Source organism: Buceros rhinoceros, unplaced genomic scaffold, assembly GCF_000710305.1.
Source record: "Buceros rhinoceros silvestris isolate BGI_N320 unplaced genomic scaffold, ASM71030v1 scaffold681, whole genome shotgun sequence".
NCBI lineage: Eukaryota > Metazoa > Chordata > Aves > Bucerotiformes > Bucerotidae > Buceros > Buceros rhinoceros.
This window is the reverse complement of record NW_010393522.1, coordinates 116,837-128,771: the sequence shown is the minus strand read 5'-3', so window position 1 is coordinate 128,771 and position 11,935 is coordinate 116,837.

Here is an 11,935-nt window from a genome sequence, read left to right as displayed (position 1 = left end):
TTCAGCAGTAGGCATGACGATGGGTATTTCTAGCTGGCCGGGATTTGATTGAACACATATGGAACTGAGGCAGCCGGAGCCTGATGCAAAGTCCATCCAGTCCTCATTTCTCCTTGTGGTCTGCAAAAGCAACAATGCTTCCCAGTTTAGTCATAAATCTTCCTTAAAGCTATTTGTTGTTTGTTTTTTGAAGTGAAGCTTTCATTATCTAGAAGAGACATTCAGAGACACTCACAGCTACTTATTGCTGATAAAAATAAACATTAGGCCTGGATGGGCTAGGTACATCAATGTCCGTGTTCAATAGCTGCTTCTTCCTCGCCTGAGTACCAGATGGGAATGACCATTCAAGAACCTCTTCTCTGGAAGTACCATTATTTGCAGAGAAGTTGCCAGTTCTTGGGGAGCAAAACACAATGCAAAAAACTTAAAGAGATTCTCCATTGTGGATCCTCAATAGACCATGCCCAGGAAGACCATCTACCACACCATAGTGTGGTTGCTCATTCATTGCCACACGCTTTGTACCCCTTTTCAGGAGGTTTGTTTCAGAATGAGAGCAGCAGGGGCCAGAAGAGTCCTCTGATGTGTTCCTGCCCCTGGAGAGACGTGTTGTCAGGTGCACATTTTTGTCAGCTTGGCCAAGGGAACACATGGCATCCTGGTTTGTCTTGCCAATCTCATGATGAGTTGAGAGGGCAGGAGGGAAGATACACATCTGGATAAAGACTATGTTACTGTCCTGGATCTCCTTGACCTGAGAGAGACAAAAATCTAGTTTTCAGGCTGTTCTGAAACTAACTGAGAAAGCTCACCACCTCCCAGGACTGGACCCAAGTAGGGGGTTTATGTGTGACCATGTCTTGATGGTATGGAGGAGAGGACAGAGGAGAAAGCAGCGGGGCTTCCTCTTGCAGATCACAACTAGACACATGAATGTCACTTCTTGTAAGAGAAAGTTGGAGAAGCTGCTGGAAAAGCCATGAAATTATTTAATGGCTTGAGAATCCTTTTTTGGGTTTTGGGGTTTGTTGTTTGGTTTCGGTTTTTTTGTTTTGGTTTTTTTTTTTTGTGAGAGATCTAGCTCATAACATTTTTTTTTGCGTCAAAGAGAAAGCCTGAAAGATGACCCTGCTGTAGCATGTGAAGCATTTCCATGGGAGGAAATACCAGCTACTAAAAGGCTCTTTAGCCAGCAGAAAAATGCCTAACAAGAGCCAGTGGCTGAAAGCTGAAGCCAGGCAAATTAAAATGGGAAATAAGGCATATATTTTTAAGTGTGGGGGTAATTAACCACTGGAACAAATCCTCAAAGGAGGCTGTGAATACTTATCTCTGGAGAGTTTCAAATCATGGCTGGATACCTTTCTAGAAAATGTACTTTCGCCAAAGAAGCTATTAGGTTCGATACATGGGTAATTGTTTGAAATGTAATGGCCTGTGATATACAGGAAGTAAGAACAGATGATCTAATGTTTCTTTCTGGCCTTAAACCTAAGAAGCTATTCATCTAGATGGGAGCCCTCTGCCTATAGCTGAGAATTTGATCCAAGGCTGCCACTGCAACATTTATAAACCTGTGAAAAATGAGTGTATAAATGAGCTAAAGATAAGAGATTTGAACGATGAATGAGGAGCTGAGGATGAAGAAACACACCTACAAAATACTTTATTTCTCTTTTTTTTTTATGAATTATGCTGAAATGCAATGAGCACCAATAGAACCCAGCACTATGATGCAGTAATTTACACTGGAGAAGTTCAAATGAAATGGGAAGATTGAGACTATGTTTGGAGACTGTCAGGTTTCTGTGATAAAATTGCATTAGTAATTAATAATCTCCCAGAAAAGAGAGAGAGAGAGATCATCTGCTACCATGTGTCTATTAGCAGATAAATCCAAAGTGAAAGATATCCCCTCTGGGACTACTTGATGGATTATATTAAATTTAATGGTAATGGAAGGAATACTGTAATTGGAAGATGCTGGAGGGAAAAGATATAGTGGGAGTAAGAGAAGGAAGTGCACTGGTGATACGAAACACCCAGTGGTATAGGAATGGGCTCGGTTCGTGCCAAACTACACCAGAAGAGCAGAAGATGCTCCATTCCCCATAGGGAAGGACCAGAATATGTACAGGATTATCTTAGCTAATATGGAAAACAATCTCTATTATCCCCAAGGGAGATACATTTGGCAACCGCAGTGTGGAAAATAAATATTAGAAATGCCAGAATTTTTTGAATCTTTGAGTACATTTCAGAGGAATAAAATGACAAGTTCAATTAGGTTCCTCGAAGCCGAGGAGAGAAACTGATTAATCAGGCATGGAAGTTCCTAAGTAACCAAAACAACTGTGTGGGCTTTCTCCTCTTGACTCATGTTACAGGAGGAGGGTGTATCTGTTTGAAAATGGAATATATTTCCACATGTTCTATAAAGGCATGTTCAAACATACCTAGATAGAAAATGGTTCCTGTTATCTTGGTCTCTCCAGAGGGTCTTGCATGTTGTGCGACGCTCTGGAATACGTATGAGAATTTCAGGGTGTTTTCTTTGAAGATAAAGTGTCTTTTTAAAGAATATGTGGACTTGGTGCTAACATCCCCAAGGGGCAATAGAAACCTCACAAGTAAACTTGTATTGAGCAGAAAGGTAACTACACCGATGGCAGCATAGATTAAAATAAAACAGCAACACATTTGTAGGGTCTGAAGTCCAGAGACTTCTTGGGAAAATAGCTGTGTCTGTCAGAAATGCACGATGTGGTGAACCACATCGCTGCAAATTGCCAGCAGAATAGCAAGAGTTGCCATCCTTGGCCAGTGAAGCATCAAATTATTATTGCATCTGAGCTGGCTCTTTCCCAGAGCATTGGATACCTTCTCTACCAGCCTCAGACAGCTGCCTTCTGCAGATGGGCTTTTTCAGAGGTGTCATACACCTCACCACTCAGGGTGAGACGAACAAAAAGAGACAAACAAAAGCCAATGCATGTGACACAGAACTGAACTGGGCAAATAACATCAGGCAAGAGGAGGCATCCTGATCATAAAGCTGCAGGATCTCTGTGAAGAAATGCAGTTTTCCAGTAGCACTCCATTTGCTTGCTTTGGCTGAAGACTGAGGGAAGGGGAAGGGACACCCCCCACCCCCCACTAGTCTCAAACCCCTCATGTTTGAAAGAGATTTGGGGCTTGCTTTTTATGTTATTTTTGTTGACAGCTGATTGAATTTGATCACAACAGTGAGTAGGAGGGCAACCAAGGTAGGGCTGTGCTCTTTGGTCATGAACATGGCAGAGTAGAAAGACACTGACATGGCTGCCACACTCATCTTGGTTTGGATTTTTCTCCACCACCCAGGACCCAGCCCTCCTCTGCACCACGCTCACCGATGCTCCTACAACCGGGTGCCCCTGCCCACTACGGCAGCTGGTGGGTGCATGGCCTCCCATCCATCACAACACATTCACGGGTGTTAATGTCACAAGCAGCTCAAGCAGCATTGCTAATCTGTGTAGCATTGCCTCTCCTTGACAGCACCAGCCACTCCAACCCAGGGATTGCTAGTTTATTTTTATGAAATATTTTGTTCATGTGGACTCATAGCTGCTTCCCACAGGAGAATTTCCTGGGGTAGGAAATGTTCCAATCAGAACTAATAGATGAAGCACAAAGCTCAAAACTGACCCCTCACAGTGCTTAACCCTGACTCTGTCAGCGACTTGTTGCAAGAATAGGGATGAGCTATTTAGCTAATGCCTCTTCCCACTGCCTCTGGCAGTTTTTATAAGGATGAATTATTTAATGTGTGTACACAGCTTTGATGTTATATGCACCATTCATATGTGCATAACTGCTAAAGATTATTGGTGGTTCTGTCATCACTAGAACACTAAACATGCATTTCTGGGCTTAATTAGGTGTGTAAAAAAGGCTGTACACAGCCACACTGGAAAATGTGAGTCCTGATGCATAAATAATTGCAAGGCCATAGCAAAATGGATCTCAGCAAGAGAAAACCCATCCGGATTTAACCTCGGTCAAAGCCTGCTGAAGTGCCTCTAATGGCCTCTAAGCTCTTAAGGCAGAGAGGATTCGCACCTCAGTCCTTTCCTGATACGCCTGGTACAAGTCTCAGCAGAACAGGATGATTATTCCGTTAAAAAAAAGTCAATAAAAACCTGGAAAGAAGTTATGAAAGCTTTTCTATAAGCTCAGATCTTGGTCATAGAAGTTTTGCAGAGGCTTCTGTATACTCTGGGCCATGAGTCGCCTGTCTCATGTATGCATCAAGCCACCTCAAAAGCATGTTCCATGGCTTGCCTACCCTCTCCACTGCTCTGCTTTCCATGTGATATGTTGCACCAAGTATGTGGTAGCCACTGGCCTTTATTTGCCCTGGAGAAATGCTCCACTTGGACACCCAGCATATTGACACTGGCAAAATCCTTTATGCAAGTCACAGAATTACAGAATGGTTTGGGCTGGAAGGGACTTTAAAGATTATCTAGTCCAACTCCTCCTGCCATGGGCAGGGACGTGTCAGCAAGGCACAGCAAGCTGCAATTTGCTTTTGTGCAATTTACTTCTGTTCAGGGGATGACTAATCTCCACCAGTGCAAATAGCAGCTTTGCCCATAAGTGCTTGAGGACAATGCTGACAAAACCCCATCAATGGCTGTCACCAGTGGATATAATATAGCAAAATCCCTAAACCAAACAAGACCTTAATTTCTCATTGAGTTTTGAGTTTCCTGAAATCTAAACTTGAAAGAAGTTTCATCCCTTGATTAAGGGGTAAAATCCTCTGGCAAGAAAAGGTAAATAAAAGTTCACAGCGCACAGACCTTTTGCAGATAAATGCCTGAGTATCTCACCAATGGGATCAGCAAGATGTAACTGCAACAGCACCTCAGCCTCATCTGTGTTGCAGGACCTTGGGAAAAGTAAGTTCAGGTTCTTCTGGTGATCCTGTGTAATCACAGGGAAGTTTTCGGAGTACATTCTTCATATGTTAATAGTTTTGCATGTTATTAAACTGGATCTAATTATGCTTCGTTTGCTAGGAGCAGCAAATCGTATTCACAATGGTGTTTTCACTTTAAAAATTATTCTCTATAAAGATTTCATTAAGATGTTAATTCCTACCAGAATTATATGCACAAAAATAATAAACAAGTATACCTAGCCATTATTAGAAAGTAATTTCCACGTATATCAAGCCCTTTAATTTGTTTTAGATTTTAAGTGGGAAGTAGTATGCCTGGCTAGAATTAGCAGAAGATCCTCTGTTATGAAAACATGGCTTTATTTCCTTCCCTTCAGTTGCCGGGTCACAGTAAAAGAATGGGTGATGCGCTTTTGGCATCGGTAAAAATAATGGCTCTTATAAAAAAATCTAGTGATGGGAAACATTGTTCAGCTTCAAATCACTGAAGGAGTCAGCACAAAGTGTGTGAGGACAGTAGACACTTTTCTATCTGTGGACCTGTATTTTAACCAAGCAAGGGTAAACTCCAAACCTTCGAAGTAGCCTGGATGGGGCAACCACATCTCTTGCCAGAATTCCTCTGAATGTGCTGGTCTTTCCTTGCAGAGAATCCACTGCAAGATGGGAAATGAGCTCCCAAAGAGGGAGCAATAACCAGTCACTGGATAGCAAGGGCAGCAAAGACACAACTGTGGCCAAAATCCTGACAGAGGTCCCTCCTCTGCCGAGGTGGTGGCAGCTAGAAAAGACACCGGTGAGCTCAGTCCGCCACGGGAAATCATCTGTGCTTATTGGTCTCAATGCCTATTGGTCTCAATGTGTTATGACAAGATGGGGTTTATTTTTGGCCTCTAGCAAGATTTCTTTCTTTCGCAGAGCAGATTGTACACTGAAATCAAACATGCCCTATGTAAGGTCCACTGACACGCACTGTTGGGCAACAGTCATCTAAATGATGAATGAAAAGGAAAATATAAAAGGTCTGGCAGTATCAGCAAATTCTCCTTTCTATGTCTTCCCTCTAGCATCACAGGCTGACTCCATGGGTGGGAACAGAGAGCTTTCTCTTGGGAGAAAAAGTGGAAAGGAACACAAGGAATGTAAACGCAATGTGAATCAGAAAACATACTCAGAATTATAAAAATGCTACTTCAAAAGGAGCCACAATAGAAGTCTGAAAGCCTGTGCAATAGGAACAGGGAAATAGAAAAAGGAAATTAAATTTTTAAGACCCAGTATGTTTAGATGGGTGTTATCTTCAAGACAACAAACAGCAAGGGGTCAGGAAATTCCAAATTAAATCCAACACTCTCCTTATTTCCTGATTTTCTCTTGTTAAGCATAAAAAGCACAGCCGGGCTCAATAACATTGTATTTCCTGCCATGTGACTTTATTGGCATCGTTTTTGTTGCTATGTATACGTGGACTGGCCCACTCTGAAATTAAAAAAAAAAACAACCAAACATTAATTGCCTTGACACGCAGAAAGAGTTGAGCCAAGAATTTCAGAGCTGTATTTCACAAGCAATGTAACAAGCCCAACTGCTGGTCCCACAAGGTGAATGTCTCATGGATGGAGTTCATGTCTGACGGCAGATTCTGTTAGGAGATGACGTTTATTGATTAGCGTGAGCTATCTGACAAGTGTTTATCCTACCAGAATTTAAATTGTGTAGCTCTTTGGTACTGCTCCAACACAGCTGCCATCTTCTACAGTGCATTAATTCCTGTGAGCTCACTATGAAAGGCAGGAGGAAAACTATGAACTCACCCTGCTGTCCCTTTCACCCACCAGCTCACCAGGGCTGCTGACTTCCTGAAGCTGTCGACATGACCTCCTGTGGGGAGAGATTATCTGGGGCACAAGACGATGGCCTGAGCAATAGCTCATTTCCAACCCTGTGGATAGTTCCTGTAGAAGGGAAACACACTAGTGGGGCAGTGGGATGTGTGGGGTGGTGAAACGAGGCCTGGCCAGCTCCCATCCAGTCAGAAGGCATTAGTCCCCTGTGGCTGCTCACGTCCAAAGCCCTAGGAGCACGCCTACCCATCAGAAATACAAAGCCAAAGCAGAAGACATTACCTAGCACAAACACTCAAGAAAGTTCATCTCACAAGGGTGATACCTGTCCCCAGCCCTTATTAGCGGAGTGCGCAGGGCAGCACAGAGTCTCACTGCGACCCCAAGAAAGGTGCTGTTTCTCTGGCAGAGACACTGCCATTGGAGACACTGCCAATAGAGACACTGTCAATGGAGACACTGCCACTGTCTCTGGACAGGAAGCAGGAACTCCTGGAGTGAGGACGTGACACCCATGACCCAAACAGTGGTGCAAGGAAATCCATGCCTTCTCCAGGCTCTCTCGCACGGGGTGAAGAGCCTGAGGAAGGAGGACACCTGGTCTGTCACTGTAGCTTGCAAAGCTCAGCTGTAAAGGTAGCATGTGGGTACAGCTGGGTGTGAGTTAGTGTCAAGACAGTTTATTCCCCAGACAAAGGAGATTTTAAAGCTGCCTGTGTGGATTATAGCCCCCCAGCTGGTCAGATGCAGGTCAGCACCTGACACTAAAACGTGTCCAGCCATGGGCGGGCACTGGTCCTACCCTACTCCGCTCCATGCAGCCGGGGTCCTCCCAGCCACCGAGTTCAGCACAACCTTGTAGTAACTTCCTTGTTATCAGGAAATAGTTAGGACTCAAACATTACGAACAACAAGGTTTTGCCCCCATGAGCTCTGAAGGCTCAGCAGCCTCGAGCTCAAGGGCTGTCCTCAGGTGCTTCCCCCTGCATTAACGCTGACTCTGATACAAGCCCCTTTTGGTTTTGGAGTGAAGTCCATCTCTGGCCCTAGAGCAAACAGCAGCCAGGAGGTGTTGCAGACCCCACGGGAATAGCACATACTGCCTAGTTCCCCCTCCCTGGCTGTGCCCTGCGCCCTCCACCAGTGCCTGTGCCTTGCAAACCGCACATGGGTCCCCAAGCACAGCCCAGGAGCTCAGCCTTCGTTTTCAAAGGGAAGAGTTAGACTTTGATTATTACTTTGAGATTATTGTTACTGAGCAGTTTTAGTCCTCGTGACCTGACTTTTCACTGATACCTATAAGAGCTGAAACAAACTTCTGAGCTCATTCTCTGCTTTCAAGAATTATTTTTTGATAATCCTGGAATACGGAGGCTGAGGTGGCAGGACATTGTACTTTTCCCTATGCCGATTCTAATTTTAAAAAACTGCTTCCTTTTACCCAGAGTCAATAGTTTTTGAAAGGAAAAAGGGAGGGAAGGAAGGGGGGAGGGAGGGAGGGCAGGTGGAAGGGGGGAGAAAGGAAAAGAAAGGAAAGAGGAAAAGGGAAGGGCAGAGAGACACAAAGAGACAAAGAAAGAAAGAGAAAAAGAGCAAGAGGGAGGGAGGGAAGGCGGGAAGGCAGGAAGGAAGGAATCTGCTCAGTGGCCAGCAAGGTTAGGTGAATTATACTTGCCTTTACAAGTGACTTGAAAAGAAGGATTCTGCACTGTTCTGATCCTCCCATTTTGCTTCCTATTGAGTGTGTTTTCATTCACATTGGAAAAGTCTAGCAATACAATTCACATTTCAAGCAATACTGTGAATCAGTCTGCCAGAAACAGAAAGACATAGTTCTTTCTCTGCTAAGGTCCGACATTCAACTGCTTGATAAACCAATCTTGCCAAACACAAGTTGAAATTTTAAGACATCACTGAAGGGTGTAGTAAGTTCTTTCAGGAATTAGCAAGGAAGTGTTATCACAATGGTTAAAAGTTACGGATAAAACCCACCAAGGCTGGTGGTGGGGAGCTGCTGTAAATAATACAGCCCTGCCATGATATGCTTTATTGAAACCATGAGCAAGAAAACCTATGAAAATGAGACACTAAATTTGCCATTTAAACTTTTGAAACTTTAGAGGTCTCTGGGCTTTCTTTTGCCTCTCTGTCTCCTCTCCAGTTAAAAACGCTTGGACAAAAAGAGACAGAAAAATAAAGATTGGGGGGGTATCACAGTCAGGGACCATTACTCTTTTTATTTTCTCGAAGGGGGAAAGATAGAGAGATGGAGTTCCAACTTTGTAGAAAAAGTTGGATTTTTCATTATTTAAAATGCTGAAACATAAAATTCACTCTCTTTAGAACAAAATAGGATATGAAGGATCTATCCAGTTTGGACCAGCACAAGCCCCAGGCAAAGGCAGAGGAGAGCTTTCCCAGATGCATGCATCATGCAGTATTTTGTATGAGTCAGGAGACAAAGGAGTAAGAGAGGTCACCAGCACGCAGAAGAGGCAATGACAAAGAACCTAAACGCACTTTTGAGTGCAGTTTAATGGACTGTCCTCTTTATAAACTAACCTCCTGTTCTGCTCAGTTGTGTAGTGAACGCAGACCCCATCCCAGGTCCGTTTTCTCAGCTGTAGGAAAGGCAGTCCTACATCTCCCAGGAAAGCACCTCAGCCACAGCTACTGGTTAACATGCAGTATTTCTGCCTGTATCCTATACTCCACCGTGTCTACTCAAGTTGTACCAGAGTGTAAAAACACCAGAGATTCCTGGGGTACGACATGAAGGGGATCAGGGACCTGCCTTTACACAGCCTCACTGCTCAGAGTCTATGAGTGGTGAAAAAACAGTCTGTGCTTCTTCTCTTACCATATGAATCTTTAATATAGAATGTAGATGCAGGCACCCCTTCAAAACAGGATTTAGGATTGTGTTCCTACTAGCACTTTTGTACATCCAGAGCAAGGAATCTTGAATCCTTCTCTGAACGGAGGCTGTGCTCCAACAGCCACTCCTGGTGAAAACAAAGTGGATGGATGACATGAAGTGGATGAAGCAGCAAATGAAGTTTTGGGAACCATATGGAACAAACAGGAACATACAGGAACAACCCTTATCCCTGTGTGATTTACCAGGACCAAATGAGAAGCTGGTTCAGGAACAAGGAATGTAGTTTGTAACTACTGAGCAAAGAAGTGTGTTTTAGAAAGATGCAAGTCTGCAAAGGGTTTAAGATGTAGGGGTAGCAAGCAGCTGAACACAGACATCAGTGTCATAGGGCGTATATGGTTCTTAGTTGAACAGATAATGCTGAAAAATTAGAAGCTGTCAAAAAGAGTCAGAAAAAGTACTCTAATGTGAGAGAGAAAAGCTTTTGAGAAGACTTTTAGGAAGCTTAGTAATAAATGAGGACTGAAAAATGATTGATTGGTGTGTGTTGGTGAGTAAAAATCATTCCATGAAGAAAAAATACGAAGCAGTAAAACACTGCTGATCTTAGCGAATCAAAAACCAGTGGGTGAAAGGTGAAGCCAGATGTGTTCCTATTTTGAATGAATAGCAATTCTTATTTAGTACAGAAGGCAATAAACCTCTGGAACAAATTGTCAAGGGAAGTGCTGGATTTCCAGTATTTCACTGTCCCTAAAGCAAGGCTGGACGCTTTTCTGGCAGGTGTTGTTTAAATGCAGCATTCAGTTCAGTTACCAGCCTCAGCACAGGAGTAATAGACAGGGAAGAGCCTCTTAGAGACACAAGATCAGACCAGATGATCCAGGGGATCCTTCTAGATGTCTGCTCTGTGAACATATCAACTTTAGGTCTTCAAAACCTTCCTAGAAAATTACAAATGTCTTACCCTGAAGTTATTAAGTGCAGCACGTGGGCAGCCTGGATAAAATCAGTGTTTCACTAACAAAAATAAGCAGCGATTCAATTAGACATATCTTGCCTCTACACTATTGAAAGGGAGCTGGCATTTTGATTTCCACTGGCTGAGAATCTGCTTGTGAATACCACTTGGACCAGGAAGACTGATGACATTTGGCAAGAACTGCATCACTCACCTGATTAACTTTTTATAAGACACGGAATTTACCTTTATCCATTTATCTACAAAGATGAAAGTCTGCATGCTTTAAAAGTGAAAAACAGGTAAAAAACCTGACTGCCTTTTCAGGACCATTTACAACGAAGTAAATACACACACTAATCTACCAATTTGTAAGGTTTGTCTCCGAACATCCTGCCTCATTCATTTCTTCAGTGGCCTTCTCTTTCCTTTTTCAGTTGTCTGGATGAAGTCCTAGCCACATGCCAGTCTATGGCCAAACTTAACGGGGAGAAGGGGGATGTCACTCAGCCTCTCTTTTGCCTTTAAAATGCCTTCCTGCTAATCTGCTTGGGTTCCCCAGGTTTGCTTTACCAGCCCTGCAAATCCTGACAGCTTTGGCAGGTCCTCTGCTTCCCAGGTCTTCTGCGCCTTCTGTATGAGTGTGTTGCAGGAACAAGCCTGCACCCTGCTCTGTCTTCAAGCGCACAACAGAGGCAGGGGCTGGACCAGTACTGTACAGTCCTCATACACAGTGACTTTTTTTAACACTCAAGCTTGCAATGCCTTTACAGTTTTCCGTGATTTCTTAAACTCCATACTAACAGCTCATGTGTTCTGCCAGGTGGCACCATACTCATAACGACACACACCATTGACAGGACTGGAACTTCCAGCTCCATGACAGGGTTCTGGATACCTGAGCTAATGCAGTAACATGTTCACCCTCCGAGTTAATTTCAAACAGGACACAAGAGACGTAGTTTACTAATGGGTCTTGTAGATGTTGCTCGCAGCATGGGTACAGAGAAGCTCAGAAAAACTGCTCCTAATCCAGGCTCTTGGTGCAAGAGCAAGAGTGTTCAAGCAGGCACTGGTACCTCCAGACAAATCCTCTGTTCTGACCTCTTCTGTTTTGTCCTTTAAAACACTGTGTCTGCTGTAGTCCCACAGCTCCCTTGCTCATTCTTCTAGTCTTTTCTTGCCAGTGATTTCCAGCCTCTACTTTTCAGGTTTCTCACCTCAGTTTCTGTTTTCTTATCCATCCAGTTCTAGTCTTCCTCTCCATCCTTGTTCATCATCATGCCAGTCTCCCA